Consider the following 18,499-nt stretch of genomic DNA (forward strand, 5'->3'; position numbering starts at 1 on the left):
CACTCTGTATTTCGTATGACTTGCATTCAGTTCGCTTTCTGGAAGAATCGATCAATCTTACTATTTCCAATTTTGTTTCACTTTTTACCTGACGGCCGCGCGGGGTATCGTGCGGTCTGTGGCGTTTTGCCGCGGTTCGCACGGCTCTCACCCCCCCCCCCCCCCCAAGTCGGAGGTTCGAGTCCTCCCTTGGGCACGGGTGTGTGTGTGTTGTCCTTAGCCTAAGTTAGTTTAAGTTAGATTAAGTAGTGCGTAGGCCTAGGGTCTGATGACCTCAGCAGTTTGGCCCATAGTCCTTGCCACAAATTTCCAAATTCTCACTGATATTTTCCACAACGTCAAAGCACGGGTATAATCAAACCTCCTTCATTTAATAACAGATCAATGTATTTCACCGCCACGGCCTTAAGTAAGCTGGATATTATGGTCCTTTAGCTCCTAGTGAAAGTAATCAGATGCGCAGACATGAATCTTCCGGGGACATTTCACAAGGGTAGAGTCACTACATTTACCAGGAGACGAGATGGGAAACAATGAAAAAATATTTTAGCGATGTCCGACTGCTGTACTGCGCCCCGCTTCGCCTTACGACGGTAAAATACAGTGTGAATTATATGCGTAATGTGTATTGGAAATTTGGAAATTTGTTGTAAGCTCCTATGGGACCAAACTGCTGAGGTGATCGGCCCCCGGTAACTAATAACACAGAAATTGTAATAAAATTTAAAAAAAATAATCGGTGTCGACAACTTTCGAAAAGAACCGTTTTGTTATTAATAGGTTTTCGCGGAGCACTTATTTACTTCTTCGGGAACACCAGTGTCCCGCAGAACACAGGTTGAGAAACCCTTCCACTGAAGAAACGGGAAAAGACAAAGTAGAAATATACAATGCCTGGTTAAATGTAATAGATGGCCTGGTGACCCTAAACTTGGCAAGATAAATAAAGAAACAAACAAATAAAGAATTTTATGTCAAAAGTGTCGATGATATCGTTCCAAAGGACTAATAATGAGTGGTAAAAGGTAAATGTAAATTATGATGGAGTTTTACTATTCCAAAATAGTAGATCCTGATCTACTCTCTCGTAATATTATTTGCGTTGTCAATAAATTAATACGACAGAAACAGCGCGCGAATGCAAGGAAGAATACCGCAAATAATATTACGAGAGTCACAATACCATACTTCGGTGATATTTCGCAAAAAGTGGCTAACGTTTTCAAACCTTTTAAAGCTGATACCGCTTTTCAGACCAATAATACGCTGCGGTTTAAACTAAGAAATAATTTACAGCAGGAAAGCGATAAATATGAGAGAGCTGGAGTCTATAAAATTCAGTGTAACACGTGCAAGGCAAGCTATGTAGGCCAAACTGGTAGGTCCTTTAAAGTACGTTACAAAGAACATAGCGATGCTTTCCGGCTTAATAATTTCGAAAAGTCAGCTGTAGCCACGCATATTTGGAAAACGGGACACCCCATGTTGGAAATAGATCAGGATCTCGTTATTTTACATAGACAGGACAATGGCAAAAAGCTAGATCTACTAGAACAGCTGGAAATTACGATACATAGCGTGGATAATCAGAACACACTGAATGAACAGCTAACTGGTGATACAAATAACTTTTTCAAACATTTCACTGGTTTCTTTTAGTAACTACATTTTTAGCAATTGGCAGGATACCATTATTTCATGAGGTCCTTGGAACATGTATACGTTATCTGTTTGTATAGACATCTCTGTGACTTCCTTGTTTACTTGCGCGTGAGCTCACTCGCGTTTCAGTGTCGTGTTTGGCTACGTGGTGTGTGGTATCAACGAAGAAGCACGGGCGGTTTACGACGATAGAGGAGAGAGCCATGTGGTTAGATGTTGAACACCATAGGCGACAACATTTTAGAGTTTTTTATATTTTGACGACTATGTGGAGATGCAACTTGCAAGACGCGGCTGCAACAAGGGAAGTAGCCACGATGTTTTAATTTTATTATCAATTTTATTTTGCCTGGTGCATGTTCCATTTTAGCGAGTTTTAACAGGTTCTTTTACTTTTTATTATTCTGATGATGGAAGCTTGACCTCCGAAACGCGTCAATCTTAGTGCTTTACACTATAAACAAATGGTTGAGCCGATATATTTTTTAACATTAAATCAGAGCTATATTTCATAATTCAAGACATGACGCCTTGTGGAACCTCGACCACCTGCGTTTCTTCGTTATAAAAAATACTATATTAGTGTGGTGAAGGATCGAGCTAAATACTCAGTAGAAGTGCCCCGCAGCTCCTACGAGCTAGCCTTCCCCGGAAAGCGCGCTAAATACCGGAGCGACGCGTGTAATGAGCGTCCACAAGTGGCGTGCACTTGCTGGCTAACGGAGTCTGCCTCTGCTCGCTATGCCGTCAATGCAGCCGCGTGCTCAATGGGCACTGTCCGTGCATCGCCAACCGCCGCCGCCGCTTTGTGCTGCTGTAATAGGAACGCGCCTCATATCGCCATTTTCTCGGCGCGTCGCATCAATGAACGTAGGTTAAATATTTATGAAAGCGCTCGCCGCGCCGTGCGGAGCCGGATGTACCTGCAGCCTCAGCCTCCCTGTCCCCCCTCCGTCGCGGATTGTATTTACTGTGCAGGAATAAAGTCTTCCCTTCTGGCGTGCAAGAAATCCGAACTGCTCCTAGCCAACCTGCGGGCCCATAAGGCCTTTTAGAGGCACGGAGATAAAAATCGCGAAAGGGTATGCGCGCGGGCTACCGGTCTGGATCAGAGACGGCCGCTTCGCCATAGACGGCGGCGCCCTGCCTTTCGCGGCCTCGAGGCGCGTCTAATGGCGGCTGGGCTAGCAGACGCTGCTCTACATACTCAGTAAGCGGCTTTCTAGCCGCCTGCGACAGGTGGAAACCGTCATATCTGCGCTCTAATAACTCCCTCGCCGCGTCGGCGTGCACGCGGCTGAGTATTCGCCAATACTGCAGTAATCGGTAACCGCCCGAGCGAAACGGCAGAAAGCGGCCAGCCGGGCGCAACCGAAGAGATGTTATGGTATGCATGCTAACACAGAGAGTAAGTACCGCCGGCATCGAGGTCATTTGGACAAAAAAAATCCACCACTCCACATTCACTGTTCTCCATTTATTGGTCTGCAGTCAGCAAGCTCATCTGAAGCCGTTGTTTAAACGAAAAGAGTGAAAGAACAATGCAGTAAGTCAACAATCGCGCAAGAGGAACAGCTACCAATTCTAAGGTTTGCGGATGACGTAGCCGTTTTTGCGCAATAGTAACAAAGATTTAGAAGAACCGTTGAATGGAAAGAGTAGCAAAGAACATCGGTTTGTGGCATAATTCTTCAACATATTCACAAGTCGAAAAAAATAAATTTCGTTGACACATAAAAGCTCCTGTCCACAAAACAGCACAGATTTAGAAAGCATCGCTATCGCGAAACTCAGCTTTCCTTTCCTCACACTACATCCTGCGAAACATGGCTGAAAGGCAACAGGCGGATTCCATATTCCTAAATTTCCGGAAAGTGTTTGACGCGATGCCCCACTGTACGAGTATACAGATATGTGAGTGGCTCCTTCTTGAGTAATAGAGCACAGTATGTTGTCCTCGACGGCGAGTGTTTGTAAGAGACGAGAAAAAGGGGCCGGCCGGAGTGGCCGAGCGGTTCTAGGCGCTACAGTCTGGAACCGTGCGACCGCTACGGTCGCAGGTTCTAATCCTGTCTCGGGCATGGATGACCTCAGAAGTTAAGTCCCATAGTGCTCAGAGCCATTTGAACCACTTTTTTTTTTTTTTTTTTAAGAAAAAGGGCGAATTAGGAGGAGAAAGAGGAAAAAATGGTTCAAATGGCTCTGAGCACTATGGGACCTAACTGCTGAGGTCATCAGTCCCCTAGAACTTAGAACTACTTAAACCTAACTAACCTAAGGACATCACACACATCCATGACCGAGGCAGGATTCGAACCTGCGACCGTATCAGTCGCGCGGTTCCAGACTGTAGCTCCTAGAAAGAGGAAGAAGAAAGGAAAGGAGAGGAGGACACTAAAACGGAAAATGGACGGAGATGTGTGCAAGGAAATCACATGGAGATTAGAGTTGGACTGTGTTGAGCAACAGTTCCGTAAGACCTACTTCTTCCTGGAACAGAGACGCTTGTTTCTTGTTTTAAGCAAGTGTATGGAGCCACTCTCGTTATACCAAGTGAGTTTTCGCATCGGAAGTGTAAACTGTATATTTTGCTTTTGATGTTTGGTTTGTTTCTAATTTGCTTTGATCGGCGGTGAAACAATGAAAAATTATCGCGTTATTGTCACAAGCAAATCGACTTTGGACTGTGTGTTGTTCCATGTTTTGAATTCTATCACGCAAAGAAGAATGACTGAAACGCGTACCCTTTATTTCATTGCAAAGTAGTGTTGATCTCTATAAAAAGGCTAATAATTAAATAAGGAACAGGGAGACAATTGCAAGTGGAAAGGGGGGAGAGGGGGGAAAAAGTTGAAGTTTGCCCACGTTCTGTTGTCACTCATTGCGTACATACATACACATCTAAGCCTGTACAGATAATGGCGAGATACGAGAGAGAGAGAATGGTAAGTGAAAGTAAACGCGTGTGCCCCTGTGTGTGTGTGTGTGTGTGTGAGAGAGAGAGAGAGAGAGAGAGAGAGAGAGAGAGAGACCGTAAAGTAAGATTGACATACACCTTCAAACATGTAAAAGAGAGAAAGGGAAACGAACTGGAAAGAAAGAAAGAAAGAAAGACTGAGCAGGCGATAAGCCGACGTCGGTGGGCGAGCGAGACGTTTTAATTTAAGTAGAGCAACACAAACATCGTCACACACACACACACACACACACACACACACACACACACACAGAGCAGCGGCAGTCTTGGCAGCAGACGTTGTTTCCCGCCGTGAGTCACCTGCTATTGTCTCCCGAAATAATACATATCAAGAAAGTGGTGGGATCGGCCATCTGACTGGGCGGGCGGAAGGCTGCCTGCCCGTAGAAACAGCCACTCACTCGCTGCCAGATGCTTCCCAAACGTTAAGATTTAGTTCCACACGCCCCTACCACAGCATATGGCACGGGTTGCCGGGTTTCGCACTCACTGCACGTACTAATGTGATAGCATCTTCAGGGTTAAACTTGACCAGAGAACTGCATGAAACGAGAAGAAGGGAAGGTTAGAGTTCCAAAGTATTAGCATCGAAGTCTTTACAGATGAAGCGGAAGTTCTGGTTCGGGATGAAGGGGAAACAATCTGCCGTACCATTTCGGTTTGAATCGAGGGAAGCAACTATGCATGGGTTTGCACACTGCTTTCCTGGTATAATACTGATTGCTGTGTGTCGTTGTATGGCTATAATTGACTCTAACGTAAGCCTTCTTGGACCTGCCATCTCTGTTGCCATCGGGGTGAATTGGCTGGCACGGACCTTGCGGAGTCGGAACTGGCCGAGTTTCCAGTGCTTTAGCATTGCTTGCAAAAGTAATGCGATTCCTCTTTCATTGTTTCATTGTCGATTGTTGTAAAGTCGGCGGTATGGCAGTCTAGTGGTAAAGTGCATGCCTGGAAACCAACAGGTCTCGGGATCGAATCCTGGCCGGACCACGGAATAGTCCGCAGCTCGTGGTCGTGCGGTAGCGTTCTCGCTTCCCACGCCCGGGTTCCCGGGTTCGATTCCCGGCGGGGTCAGGGATTTTCTCTGCCTCGTGATGACTGGGTGTTGTGTGATGTCCTTAGGTTAGTTAGGTTTAAGTAGTTCTAAGTTCTAGGGGACTGATGACCGTAGCTGTTAAGTCCCATAGTGCTCAGAGCCATTTGAACCATTTTGTCCGCAGCTCGTGGTCGTGTGGTAGCGTTCTCGCTTCCAGCGCCCGGGTTCCCGGGTTCGATTCCCGGCGGGGTCAGGGATTTTCTCTGCCTCGTGATGACTGGGTGTTGTGTGATGTCGTTAGGTTAGTTAGGTTTAAGTAGTTCTAAGTTCTAGGGGACTGATGACCTCAGCAGTTAAGTCCCATAGTGCTCAGAGCCATTTGAACCATTTGAACCACGGAATATTTCAGTCCTCGTTTAATCTAGTCTTCATCTCTAAGCTATGTGAGGGGTCACCAGGATGACACGTGGTTCGTATCCCACGTCAAGCTGCAGGCCCCCTTTCCCCGATAGGATAACTGTAGAAGATTAAGCCATTCCTCGCCTGCAAGCGATCTGCTACCATGTGGATAGTCGCCCACACAGTGCACACCATCTATCACCTCGCGACACACTGAGAAATTACAATGTCTGGCCTTACCTATGGGACGAACACGAGAAAAAAAGAAAATACCAAAACATGAAGAAAATATTATCATATTTAAATTATTTCATTAGACATTGCCTTTAAAAAACTATGGTGAATGCTGGCAACCGGGTTGATCAACAAATTGTTTAACAAAAACAACAGCAAACCGACGGGGTTCTGTCAACATCAAGACGCAGCAACACAGCGCGTCAAGATTGGGGTAGAAGGAAAGATGCAGCAGCCAGACGAAAGAGGCACCGTTCTACACGGAGTCAACCTCCCACTAAGCCCAAGTCACAATGAACTGCGTCAAGTGTCAGATTATCTCCAATTTACAGTGTTGAATTAACTATGTAAGTTCACAAGATAATAATAATTTATGTAATATATTATATTATTACATATGGTATGTAATATTATATATAATTATGTAATATATTAGTCCGCAGCTCGTGGTCGTGCGGTAGCGTTCTCGCTTCCCGCGCCCGGGTTCGATTCCCGGCGGGGTCAGGGATTTTCTCTGCCTCGTGATGACTGGGTGTTGTGTGCTGTCCTTAGGTTAGATAGGTTTAAGTAGCTCTAAGTTCTAGGGGACTGATGACCATAGATGTTAAGTCCCATAGTGCTCAGAGCCATTTGAACCATTTTTTGTAATATATTATACTATAATAATAACAATTTATCAAAAAAGATTGAAACATTTGCTCTCGGCCACTGCCTTACGCGAAATTATTATTATAATAATTATTATTATTATTGTACAGTCGTAACATAGAAAATAACAGACTTAAAAAGTGCCCTTTACACTTTTGTTGCGCTGCCGTCGCGGACTTGCCGTAAAGAAAGTGTCTCCATTTAATAGAGGTGTCCGCCCCGGTAGCTGAGTGGTCAGCGTGACAGACTGTCAATCCTAAGGGCCCGGGTTCGATTCCCGGCTAGGTCGGAGATTTTCTCCGCTCAGGGACTGGGTGTTGCGTTGTCCTAATCATCATCATTTCATCCCCATCGACGCGCAGGTCGCCGAAGTGGCGTCAAATCGAAAGACCTGCACCAGGCGAACGGTCTACCCGACGGGAGGCCCTAGCCCCACATTTCCATTTTTTTATTTAATAGAGGTAGGCCTTACGAAACTATTGCTCAGCAGAGTCCTATTCGAATCTTCTCATAATTTCCTTTCGCACATTACACCTCTTTTCCATTTCAGTGCTGTACAATTATACCACCCCCCCTCTTTTTTTTTTTTTTTTTTTTTTTTTTTTTTTTGTTGTTGTTGTTGTTGTTGTTGTTGTTGTTCTTCTTCTTCTTCTTCTTCTTCTTCTTCTTCTTCTTCTTCTTCTTCATCACCTTCTTCCTCTTTCTCTTGTTCTTATTTTTCTTCCCCCCCCCACACCCCCGCCCTCCTAGTTCACATTGCCTCTGTCCATTTTCTCTGGCGTCTTATACTGGGCGAGGATGTGTACTTCCGTATTAGTTCTAATTTCTCGGATTTTCTCGTTGTGGTCCTTTCGCGAGCTGTTTCTGAAAGGAAGGAATATACTGCCCGACTCGGAACGTGCTCTCTCGCAGTTTCAATAGCAACCCTTCCTTTTAATAAACAATTCTATTCTTGTGGCATCTCCATCCCCGGTACGGGACTACAAGTCCAACTGCCGCACCTTCACCTGCCCATGTTTGGCAAAATTTTTCTGCCTGACTCATGTAGTACTATCACCGATAGAGGGTGGTACGGGACTACAAGTCCCACCGCCACACCTCCAAAGTGAATTGCAGTGACGCAGTCACTGCCCTGTGGAAATTTACTGCCTCACCGACACAGTTAGACCGCAATAGACCGGTGATGCTGTATTGTAACTTATCACCCCGGACTACAAGTCCTTTTTTTAAAAAAAAAAAAAATGTAGCATCTGTCTATGGAATTTACTCAAAATCTCTGTAACGCTCTCGCGTCTACTAATCGTGCTCGTGACGAAGTACGTCGCTCTTCGTTCGATCTTGTCTAAGTCATCTATTAATCGAACCGAGTATGGCACTTCTTTCGTAGATGAATTCCATTTTCTAACCGTTCTTTCTGCGAATCAGCCTGGCAGCTGTTTTTCATACTACTTCTCTTACATGCCCCTTCCACTTTAGGCCGCTCCCGATGCATACTCCTTGGTATTTTGTGATGGTTACTGTTTCCAGCTATTTGTGCCAACATATTAATTGTACAGCAGTGGATTTCTTCCTTATTTATACGTACTGCATTACATTGACTTACGTTCAGGGCCAACTGCCAGTCTCGGTGGCTACCATTAATCCCTTGCAAGTTTTCCTGCAGTTTATACACTCTTCCGGCGTTGCTATCTCCGCATAGACAACCGCATCATCTGCAACAGCCTTATCGACCTGCCGGCGTTAATTACAAGATCACTGGTAGCGACAGCAGCGAGCCGGCCTAGGTGGCCGAGCGGTTCTAGGCGCTACAGTCTGGAACCGCGGAACAGCTAGGGTCGCAGGGTCGAATCAAATGGTTCAAATGGCTCTGAGCACTATGGGACTTAACATCTATGGCCATCAGTCCCCTAGAACTTAGAACTACTTAAACCTAACTAACCTAAGGACAGCACACAACACCCAGCCATCACGAGGCAGAGAAAATCCCTGACCCCGCCGGGAATCGAACCCGGGAACCCGGGCGTGGGAAGCGAGAACGCTACCGCACGACCACGACAGGGTCGAATCCTGCCTCGGTCATGGATCTGTGTGATGTCCTTAGGTTAGTTAGGTTTAAGCAGTTCTAAGTTCTAGGGGACTGATGACCTCAGCAAGTCCCATAGTGCTCAGAGCCATTTGATTTGACAGCGGTGATCCTATAGAAGTTTCTGGGAGGTACTCCTGAAATTATCTTTACGTCAGTCCTTTCAAAGGGACGCAACCGAGCATGCACTCCGTCTGACGCCCTCGTCTTCGGCTTTAATCTCAAATTTACCGTCTTTCGAACTGTGACAGACCTAAGTCACTTCAGAGATGTATCACGGAATGATACAAGTATCAGCCGAGGTAGAGCTTCGTCTCTAGCTACTCTAAACCCCAAGATTCATTCCTTCCGACAGATTTTATCACTGGAGTCACGCCAGTTACCGTACCTGAGGTATCGCAGAGCCGTTCGGGAAGCGAGAAAGACGTGGAGAAGCGGGCAGTGAGAGGCGTGGGCGTCGGGCGACAGCTGCGGGGCATCTGCGCGGCGCGGCGCGGCGTGGGCGGACAAAGACGCATCCATCTGAGCGCGGCGGACAATGGCCTCTCACTGTGCGCGCCGGCAATTACCGCCGGCTCGCACTTTACTCAAACCTTCGTCATTAGCGGCAGGCCCGGGCTAGCCACCCCCGCCGCACAACGAGCTGCAGCTAGGCAACCTAATTGTGCTCAAAATTCTCGGCATAGCTGCCGCATGAGGAGCCAGCTGTCGATAATAAATCGTCGGCCGCCGCCGCCGTAACGGCGAACACGGGTCCCTGCGCGTGCCCAGTCGCAGTCGGGCATCTGGCGCTCGTCGCCCTTCCTTCCTCTGCTACAGTGTTACCGCGTACCTGCATTGTGCTACATTGTAATCACTCGTGTACACTTCTGCAGACACAACGCTGCTACAGGGTGTCACAAGTTAATTCTCATGGCTGGACGGTATCTTCAGCCGGACTCGGTTTCCTTAGCTTTGCTAATTGTCACTGAGGCTGAAAAGGGTAAAACTTCCAAGTGTATTTCACAACACGTGGTAGACGAGCAAGTGCCCAGCGTAGTTGTGGCGGCTGGGAAAGACCCTCGCGGAAGTTGAAATTTGCTGTGAAAGTAAAGAGAGTTTCAGATTTTATCTTTATCGAAGATAAAGTTGAGACTCAATATGTCTCCAGGAAAATGTAATTCCATTAGATCAACAGATCACCTATGCTTGCGGTACAGGCAGAATTTCCCCGTTACGTACAAAGCTGGGGTGCTATTCCATTACCGGAGAGCGTCGGCAGTACTGACGTTTTAGGAAGCGGAAAATCAAGATGGTCTGAAGTGTGAATTGAAGTCTGTGTTAGGGAGGGCACTGGACTAGGATAATCTGTGCATGTGTACTAAGCCACAATACCAGGATGGTGTAGTGGGTAATACCTCTGCCTAGTAAGCAGGAGACGCAGGTTCAAATACTGGCCATGGCACAAATTTTAATTCATTTCTTCACTTCCTAACCTTATCGACGATAAAGATGAGACTCAATATGTCTCCAGGAAAATGTAATTCCATCACATCAATAAAGCGAAGTCGAAGTGGGTTAAAGGATACTAATGCGAGAGGAATTCATTGAAGAAGAATACGATATCTGCTCAAGTGAACCCTACAACTTTTTTTTAACCCCGTCTGCAGGGATTACAAAGCTACAGAAAGTGTGGAGTCAAGTCTTACATCTAGACACAATGTTCAGACTAGCCACATTTCTTTAGATCTACGGACCATCATTGAAGCTTAAGATAGCAAAAATGCGAGAGTATTTCACAACACACCTTATGCAGACATACGCCGAACAAATTTGTGGCTCCTAGTTTCAGTAGCTCTAGTTGAAGGTTACTACAAAATCTCAGAATACTTTAGCACAATGAACAGAGAAAGCCTTGTTGACAAAGTAAAGCTGGAGGAAGTCATAATGAACGTAAAGATAGTAATACGAGAAACTTTCAATAAACTGGGAAACAGTGTTTTATCACGCGAATTGACGCAGGAACCTAAAGCGTATTGGTTTTTCGTAAAGTCAGACGTTCGAAGCCACCTATGCGGTCACATTTATCACAGTGACAGCGAAATGGAAATTGAAAGTGATGAAGACGAAATATAGAGTTTTATCTTCCGAAATGGTTTCACCGTGGATTGTCTAACTCATTTTTGTCCTTTCGATCGTCGTACGAAGGCTGAAACAAGGTAAGCCATTTTGAAACTGAAAACTCAACTAAAATCGGCCAATTGAGAAAAGGTTACTGGACCTAATGGGATACCGGTTCGATTCTGTTCACGGAAGATGCTGTTAATATAAGCAGGGATCAGGTTTTTGTGAAATGCAGAGGATCGACGGGGCCCAAGGTCTGGCAGGTAACTCTCAGCACAGATTCATATTACACATTCCGTTTGTTTGTCTCCATTATTATTCACTGGCTCCGTTAAATACAATTTCAATGGCATTTTGTTTCTCCCCATTGTTAATTAAATGCTCCGTTAGTACATCTGGAATTTAGCTCCTGCAGTGTTTTCGTTCGTGGTGGGCACCGAAGAAATTAATGAGCCTTCTACTGCTGTGATTATAGTACTGACCGTCCTGGATATTAGCATTTGTTTATATATGACGGTCGTAATGGCAAACCAGGTATCTCAAACCTATATACTATCCAAACTATATCCATGACACTACTAAGCTTATTTCATTGCCATTTTTGGTCAGTGGATGACAGTAACTTGTGAATATCGTGTCATTCATAGTAGATATTACGATATTTTCGGTAAGTAAATGATAACACGACACTAAGCAAAAGTTGTCTAACATTGCTGACTTTGAAATTCCGCTACCCGAGAAGAATGACACACGTCTTCATTTTCATTACTTTGTGCCGCTGCTGTCGGAATGAAATTATCAATACTTCTGTTACACATATTTGTATGCTTACTGAGAAACAGTGGCGCAACGTGCACTTTCTTGGAGGTTACCTGGCACGCACTTGTGCGCTTTCCATTCTATTCCATTCGCGGACAGAATGTGGGGAAACGCTCGTTGAAGTGCTTCCGCATGCGCCGTGCGACCCGATTTCTCTTCCTCGTCATAATCTTTATAGGCAATATCGTTGGTGTCTGCCAACAGTGACTGTCTTCTTTCCTTAGAAAGCTGGTCTACGGTGTCTTTAAAGGAATAATCGTAAGTTACAGTCCTTTGAAATGCACGCACGAGTCGTTCGTACGTTGTGCTTTCTTTATTTTTAAGAACGAAGGAAAGAAGGTCGAAGTGCACCATGACAACGAAATATTATCGTGGTTGTTGGTAGCTATCCTGATTGTGAATTAGTATCTAATATACTAGTGTGGAGTGGAGATACCATCGAAGGCGGATGTAATTGTCCTAATGCAACTGTCCCGCTCCCTCCCCCTTCCGCAACATATTTCAAGTTATTTTCATACAAGTGTTAAAATATCCCTTTGGAAGAAACCCTTGTGAAACTTTCTCTTCTGTCTTTGTCGTTCGTGGTGAGCTAGTAATATCAACAGACCAAAAAGTAACTTGAAGTTCGTTGAATTGAAGGGGTGAAGCGCCCAGGAAGTGGCTGCATTCCCGAATTTTATCTGCCTACGATCAAGGTCCAGTTCACGGTTGTGTCTTTCGCTATTTATCCTGATCCACCATTACTGTTGATTTTTTAACTGAGTGCGTCACAAAACACAAAAAGTTTGTGAATTTAAAACGGTTCAGAGCTTATGTTATTTAAATGCCTAGTTTCAGGTCTACTTGCTACAGCCCTGGAGCCATCTTTTTCTGGAGACTTGGCAAATAGTAGGAGACATCGTCAGGTACTATATACTGGAGAATTAAAAAAGAATGAAATTGTTTCGCACGCTCGATGCTAAGTATACAGGATGACGTTTTAAAAATGTGGGGATAGGCCCTAACACCAAAACAAGAAAAAATCTCAGTAAACATTGGCTCTAAAATTAGTAGCTGAAGAGGTATGAGCACTTGTTCATCCTCGATAATGTGAAACACAACTCTTCTATTGCAAACTCTTTGCCTTCCAAATTTTAGTAGGAGGTAGTATGGTCTAAGACAAGAAAAAAAGTACAGTAAACATGGCCTTCTAAATTGCATATATTAAGAACTATGTTCAGTAGAAGAACCGTGTTTCACAGTAGCGAAGATGAAAAAGTGCTCGTAGGTCTTAAGATATGCGTCTTAGAGCCTAGGTTTACTGGACGGAGATGTAAGAAACCTGTCACCACATTTTTAAAACATCGTCCTGAAACACGCTATATATTTATGACAGTAGACTGCACAAGCAACATTCTGGCGATAGTAAAATGATTCACTATGAAAACTCGTGTCACGCTTTAGAGAAGCACTCATGAGAATGTCATCTAAGAATTTGAAAACAATAAAAATAAGTCTTCATAGCTTTGAGAGATGCCTGAAAGGTAGCCACGTCTTTTACATAGCCTCCCAAAACAAGGTCTCCAAGTATAAGGTTACCATACTGCAGTGTCCGTGTTGTTCAAAATTACGATGCAGTGTTCCATCACTGCAATATCGTATCTATTCGCTGACACCAGACAAGCGATTTCAATCAAAATGTCTCTCCTGTATGGGAAGCCGGCCGGGGTGGCCGAGCGGTTCTAAGCGCTCCAGTCTGGAACCGCGCGACTGCTACGGTCGCAGGTTCGAATCCTGCCTCGGGCATGGATGTGTATGATGTCCTTAGGTTAGTTAGGTTTAAGTAGTTCTAAGTTCTAGGGGACTGATAACCTCAGAAGTTAAGTCCCATAGTACTCAGAGCCATTTTTTTGAACCTGTATGGGAATAAACTGTACGAGTGCAGGTTGTAGGCACATGGTTAACAACATACAGAAGTTTGGGCCTGGTCGTGGAACGTGCTGGAATAGTCTAACGGTAAGGCGACCGCCCGCGATATGTGTGAATTCTGGGTTCGAGTCCCGCGTCGGCACAAATTTTCATTTCTAATGGTAAAAAAAAAAAAAAGAGCAACTTGGCTCTGAGCACTATGGGACTTAACATCTGAGGTTATCAGTCCCCTAGAACTTAGAACTACTTACACCTAACTAACCTAACAACATCACACACATCCATGCCCGAGGCAGGATACAAACCTGCGACCGTATCAGTCGCGCGATTCCGGACTGAAGCGCCTAGAACCGCTCGGCCACAACGGACGGCTTGTAATGTTAAGGCGACCGCTTGCGATAAGTGGAAAATCTGGGTTCGAATCACGCTCCGGCACAAATTTTCATTGTCGTCACTCCATTATACGGGGTGTTCAAAAAGTCTCTCCGCAGTGCCGTATGATTGTTAGCCGTGCGTGCCGTATGCCGCAGTGACTATACCGAAATGACACTCAGTGAAATACAAGTTATTAATTTATTGAATTTTCATTTTTACTTACAAATTTTCACATTAAATGTTGAAAGTTTCCCCCCTGTTGCTGAATACAGAGTTCAATTCCCAGGCAGGCGAACAATCACACTGCACGCGCGGCTAACAATTTTACGGCACTGCGGAGAGACTTTTTGAACACCCCGCACAGCTGATAGTTGTCCATATTTGCAACTGCGAATACATTTCATGTAAGTAATAGATTGAGCGACCTTGGTGCCTACGTACGAAATTCAAAATCCTGGGTCGTCGGCCGAATAATAAAGCTACGAGATACGTTACGAATAAAAGTTTCATTACCCTGCTTAGCCTTCTGACGTACTTATAACCAGAGCGGTAATTGTGAGCAGTACTTTCATTTACTTTTTATTATATCCTCTACCGTTTTCATTTAGCACCAATGCCCGGTAGTTAAAGCAGCCTTTCTGATCCCCGTATAACACAAGGACAGCAGCAACTGAAAAGGTACGATTCGCCGAATGAAAGATCGGGTTTCACGCGCTGGATGGCTCGGCCATTCTGCTGCCCGGGGAACAATCCGCTCATTGCCGGCGCATTTCAGCGGCGGAAATCGAGCGTAGTGAAGCGGCGAGATCCGCATCTGCGGGGGCGGCCATTAAGGCGAGAGGGTCGAGTGGACTGGCATAACGAGAGGTGACGGCCAGCTGCGTGCGGTGTGAGCAGTCAGTGACAGCTGCGGCTGCGGCCGCGTCCATCTGGCCCGCGGCGGCGCACTGGCGTCGTTAAGAGCGCGCCTCAGGGAAAAACTCGACCCTTCCGGCGCTGTGTGCCGCAGGCTCCACGCGGTCGCGCCTCGGCGTCTGTCTCAGGCTCCGCCCGTTTTTACGCGTCTGTCGCCCCGTTGCATTCCGGACGACACCTCGCCTGCTACCTGTCGCCAGTTACGCTAGCTGCTCGCTTACTCGCGCTGCGTGTCAAGACTGTTCTGCTCCGCGTCGCAGGTCTGTCTAAAATGCGTGCAATATACCGGGTGATCAAAAAGTCAGTACAAATCTGGAAACTTAATGAACCACGGAATAACGTAGGTAGAGAGGTAAAAATTGACACACATGCTTGGAACGACATGGGGTTTAATTAGAACAAAAACAAGTATTGCTAGACGCGTGAAAGATCTCTTGCACGCGTCTTTTGGTGATGATTGTGTGCTCAACCATCACTTTCGTCATGCTTGGCCTCCCAGGTCCCCAGACCTCAGTCCGTGCGATTATTGGCTTTCGGGTTGCCTGAAGTCGCAAGTGTATCGTGATCGACCGACATCTCTAGGGATGCTGAAAGACAACATCCGATGCCAATGCCTCACCATAACTCCGGACATGCTTTACAGTGCTGTTCACAACATTATTCCTCGACTACAGCTATTGTTGAGGAATGATGGTGGCCATATTGATCATTTCCTGTAAAGCACATCATCTTTGCTTTGGCCTACTTTGTTATTCTAATTATTGCTATTCTGATCAGATGAAGTCGGACTTTTTTGAACATTTGTATTTTTTTGGTTCTAACAAAACCCCATGTCATTCCAAGCATGTGTGTCAATTTGTACCTCTCTATCTACATTATTCCATGATTTATTTAGTTTTCAAATTTATACTGACTTTTTGATCACCCGGTATATATATAAATCTTATCGACTTCTTGCGCATCAAGTGCAAGAGACACGAACTCAGGTTTGCTATCCAGGCATTCTCAAACATATTCATCACCAATTAAATGCTCGCAAGGAGTGAACACACAGTTTTTTTCACTTTTCATGCAACGTCTCTCGGGGCAGGCACCAAATTTTAAAAGCTACCAAGATCGCCGCCTCTTAAGCCTTGTGCCCTTACATAGTATACTAACTGGTAGCTGAGTGGTCAGCGCGACGGACTGACAATCCTAAAGACCCGGGTTCGATTCCCGGCTGGGTCGGAGATTTTCTCCGCTCAGGGACTAGGTGTTGTGTTGCCCTAATCATCATCATTTCATCCCCCATCGACGCGCAAGTCGCCGAAGTGGCGTCAAATCGAAAAGACTTGCACCAGACGAGCGGTCTACCCGACGGGAGGCCCTCGTCCCACGCCTTTATTATCATCCGGTTACCCAGTTTTACAGGATAGTCAGAAACATTCTGAAAGGCGTGTAACGGTGTTGTAGGGCAGATTGTTCTGAGAAATAGTTGTTAAGGAAAAATTAAGTAACGATGCGTTGCTTCCGAGTTATGTAGCACTGAAGTTAGCCAGTCAGACTATTGTGTGCCCGAATTCAAGCGGCCTGTCAGAGACGGTGTCACCAAACGTGTTCTTCTTTTGGTTTCCTAAAATCGAACAAGAGAGAGATAAAAAAAATTTGACATGGGACGTAGTAAGGATTGAACCTAAGCCAAAGACTGAGCAATCTAACGCGCTATCATCCATGCTATGAGAAAAACGGACTCTAATGGTATCTGATGGACTGCTTGAATTTGCACGTGCAATGCCTTAATTCGCTAATTTCAATGTTAATTTACTTGGAAACGGCGCAAGATAATTTTTCTTAGCAATTATTTCTCAAGACAATCTACCCTGCAACATCGTTACAAACTTTTCAGACTGTTTCTGACCACCCTGTATACAGGGTGGTCCATTGATAGCGACCGGGTGAATTATCTCACGAAATAAGCGTCAAACGAAAAAACTACAAAGAACGAATCTTGTCTAGCTTGAAGGGGGAAACCAGATGGCGCAAATGCATTTTTTGAGCTCCTATATTAGTCATTAATAGGTTCGTGATAAAATGGTCAAAATTAATTAAATGTCGATAATGGATTAAGGGAGAGAGGAATAAAAGATTATTTGTTAATTGGTTGTTGTCATTTAATAGAAAAAACGCATTGCTAGTTCCGTGTGAATTTTTTCCTTCCGCTGTTTGTGCACACCATAGTATCCAGCCTTAATGGTTCAAAATGGTTCAAATGGCTCTGAGCACTATGCGACTTAACTTCTGAGGTCATCAGTCGCCTAGAACTTAGAACTAATTAAACCTAACTAACCTAAGGATATCACACACATCCATGCCCGAGGCACGATTCGAACCTGCGACCGTAGCGGTCGCTCGGCTCCAGACTGTAGCGCCCAGAACCGCACGGCCACTCCGGCCAGCTCCAGCCTTAATGTGACGATATAAGATTCTTCATATGTGTCGTTAGATGCCTGAGCACTTTCGTCAGATTCAGATGATTACGCTTAAAAATGGAACCTTGTGGCGTCGAAATCGTATGAAATTTAAGTGAAAAGCATACAACTTTTATGATGCAGGAGTAAGAAATAATTACTATCCGGTGCCAAAATATTGGCAGCTGATGTCCTCCACCGCGTCCACCACTGTGTGAGCTACGAGATTATCTTCCTTACGATTCTGGATGAAGACGAAAACCACATTGTCGCTAGCAGCTAAATCCCCCTGACGGATGTCCAGGTGTCTCTTGTAAGCGATGCTGCCTCCAGCAGACGCTAGGGAGAAGGCGGCCGGCGCTCCAGCGGCTGGAGACGGTCTGCTGTGACCTGGAGCTGGCCCGTGGCCAGGAGGCACCTGCGACCGGCGACCAGCGCCGAGCCGCCAGTTTTTACCAGCGCCTGCGCCAGGCGCAGAGGCGCTGCGCTGCGCACGTGGTCTGTTGTGTCTCGCGGCCCCTGGAGCGCTGCCAGCGGTGCCCGCTTCTGCCGGTGCCGGCGCCGGCTGCTTAGCGACCGACGCTCCCGCAGACCGCTACGCTGTCGCATCCCTCTCCGTATCAGTCTATTAGTGCCGCGGCAGGCTAAGCTATTGCTCGCTTGACTACTGATTACTGTTGCTACTTGCCCCAGATGAAGCACGATAGAGTGACTGCGCTCGGTCTTGCGGCTATCTAGTTCGAACCCCGATAGTGCAAAGAAAGTTATAATCGGTACAGTTTCTAGAATGAGATTTTCACTCTGCAGCGGAGTGTGCGCTGATATGAAACTTCCTGGCAGATTGAAACTGTGTGCAGGACCGTGACTCGAACTCTGGACCTTTGCCTTTC

General features: G+C 45.7%; 1 protein-coding gene across 6 annotated transcripts in view; it reads right to left on the minus strand.

Moving 5' to 3' along the window:
• LOC126483602 (homeotic protein spalt-major-like) overlaps window positions 1-18,499 on the minus strand; it is a 566,362-nt gene that overhangs the window by 193,212 nt on the left and 354,651 nt on the right. The window lies entirely within an intron of this gene.

Source organism: Schistocerca serialis, chromosome 6 (genome assembly GCF_023864345.2).
Source record: "Schistocerca serialis cubense isolate TAMUIC-IGC-003099 chromosome 6, iqSchSeri2.2, whole genome shotgun sequence".
Taxonomy (NCBI): domain Eukaryota; kingdom Metazoa; phylum Arthropoda; class Insecta; order Orthoptera; family Acrididae; genus Schistocerca; species Schistocerca serialis.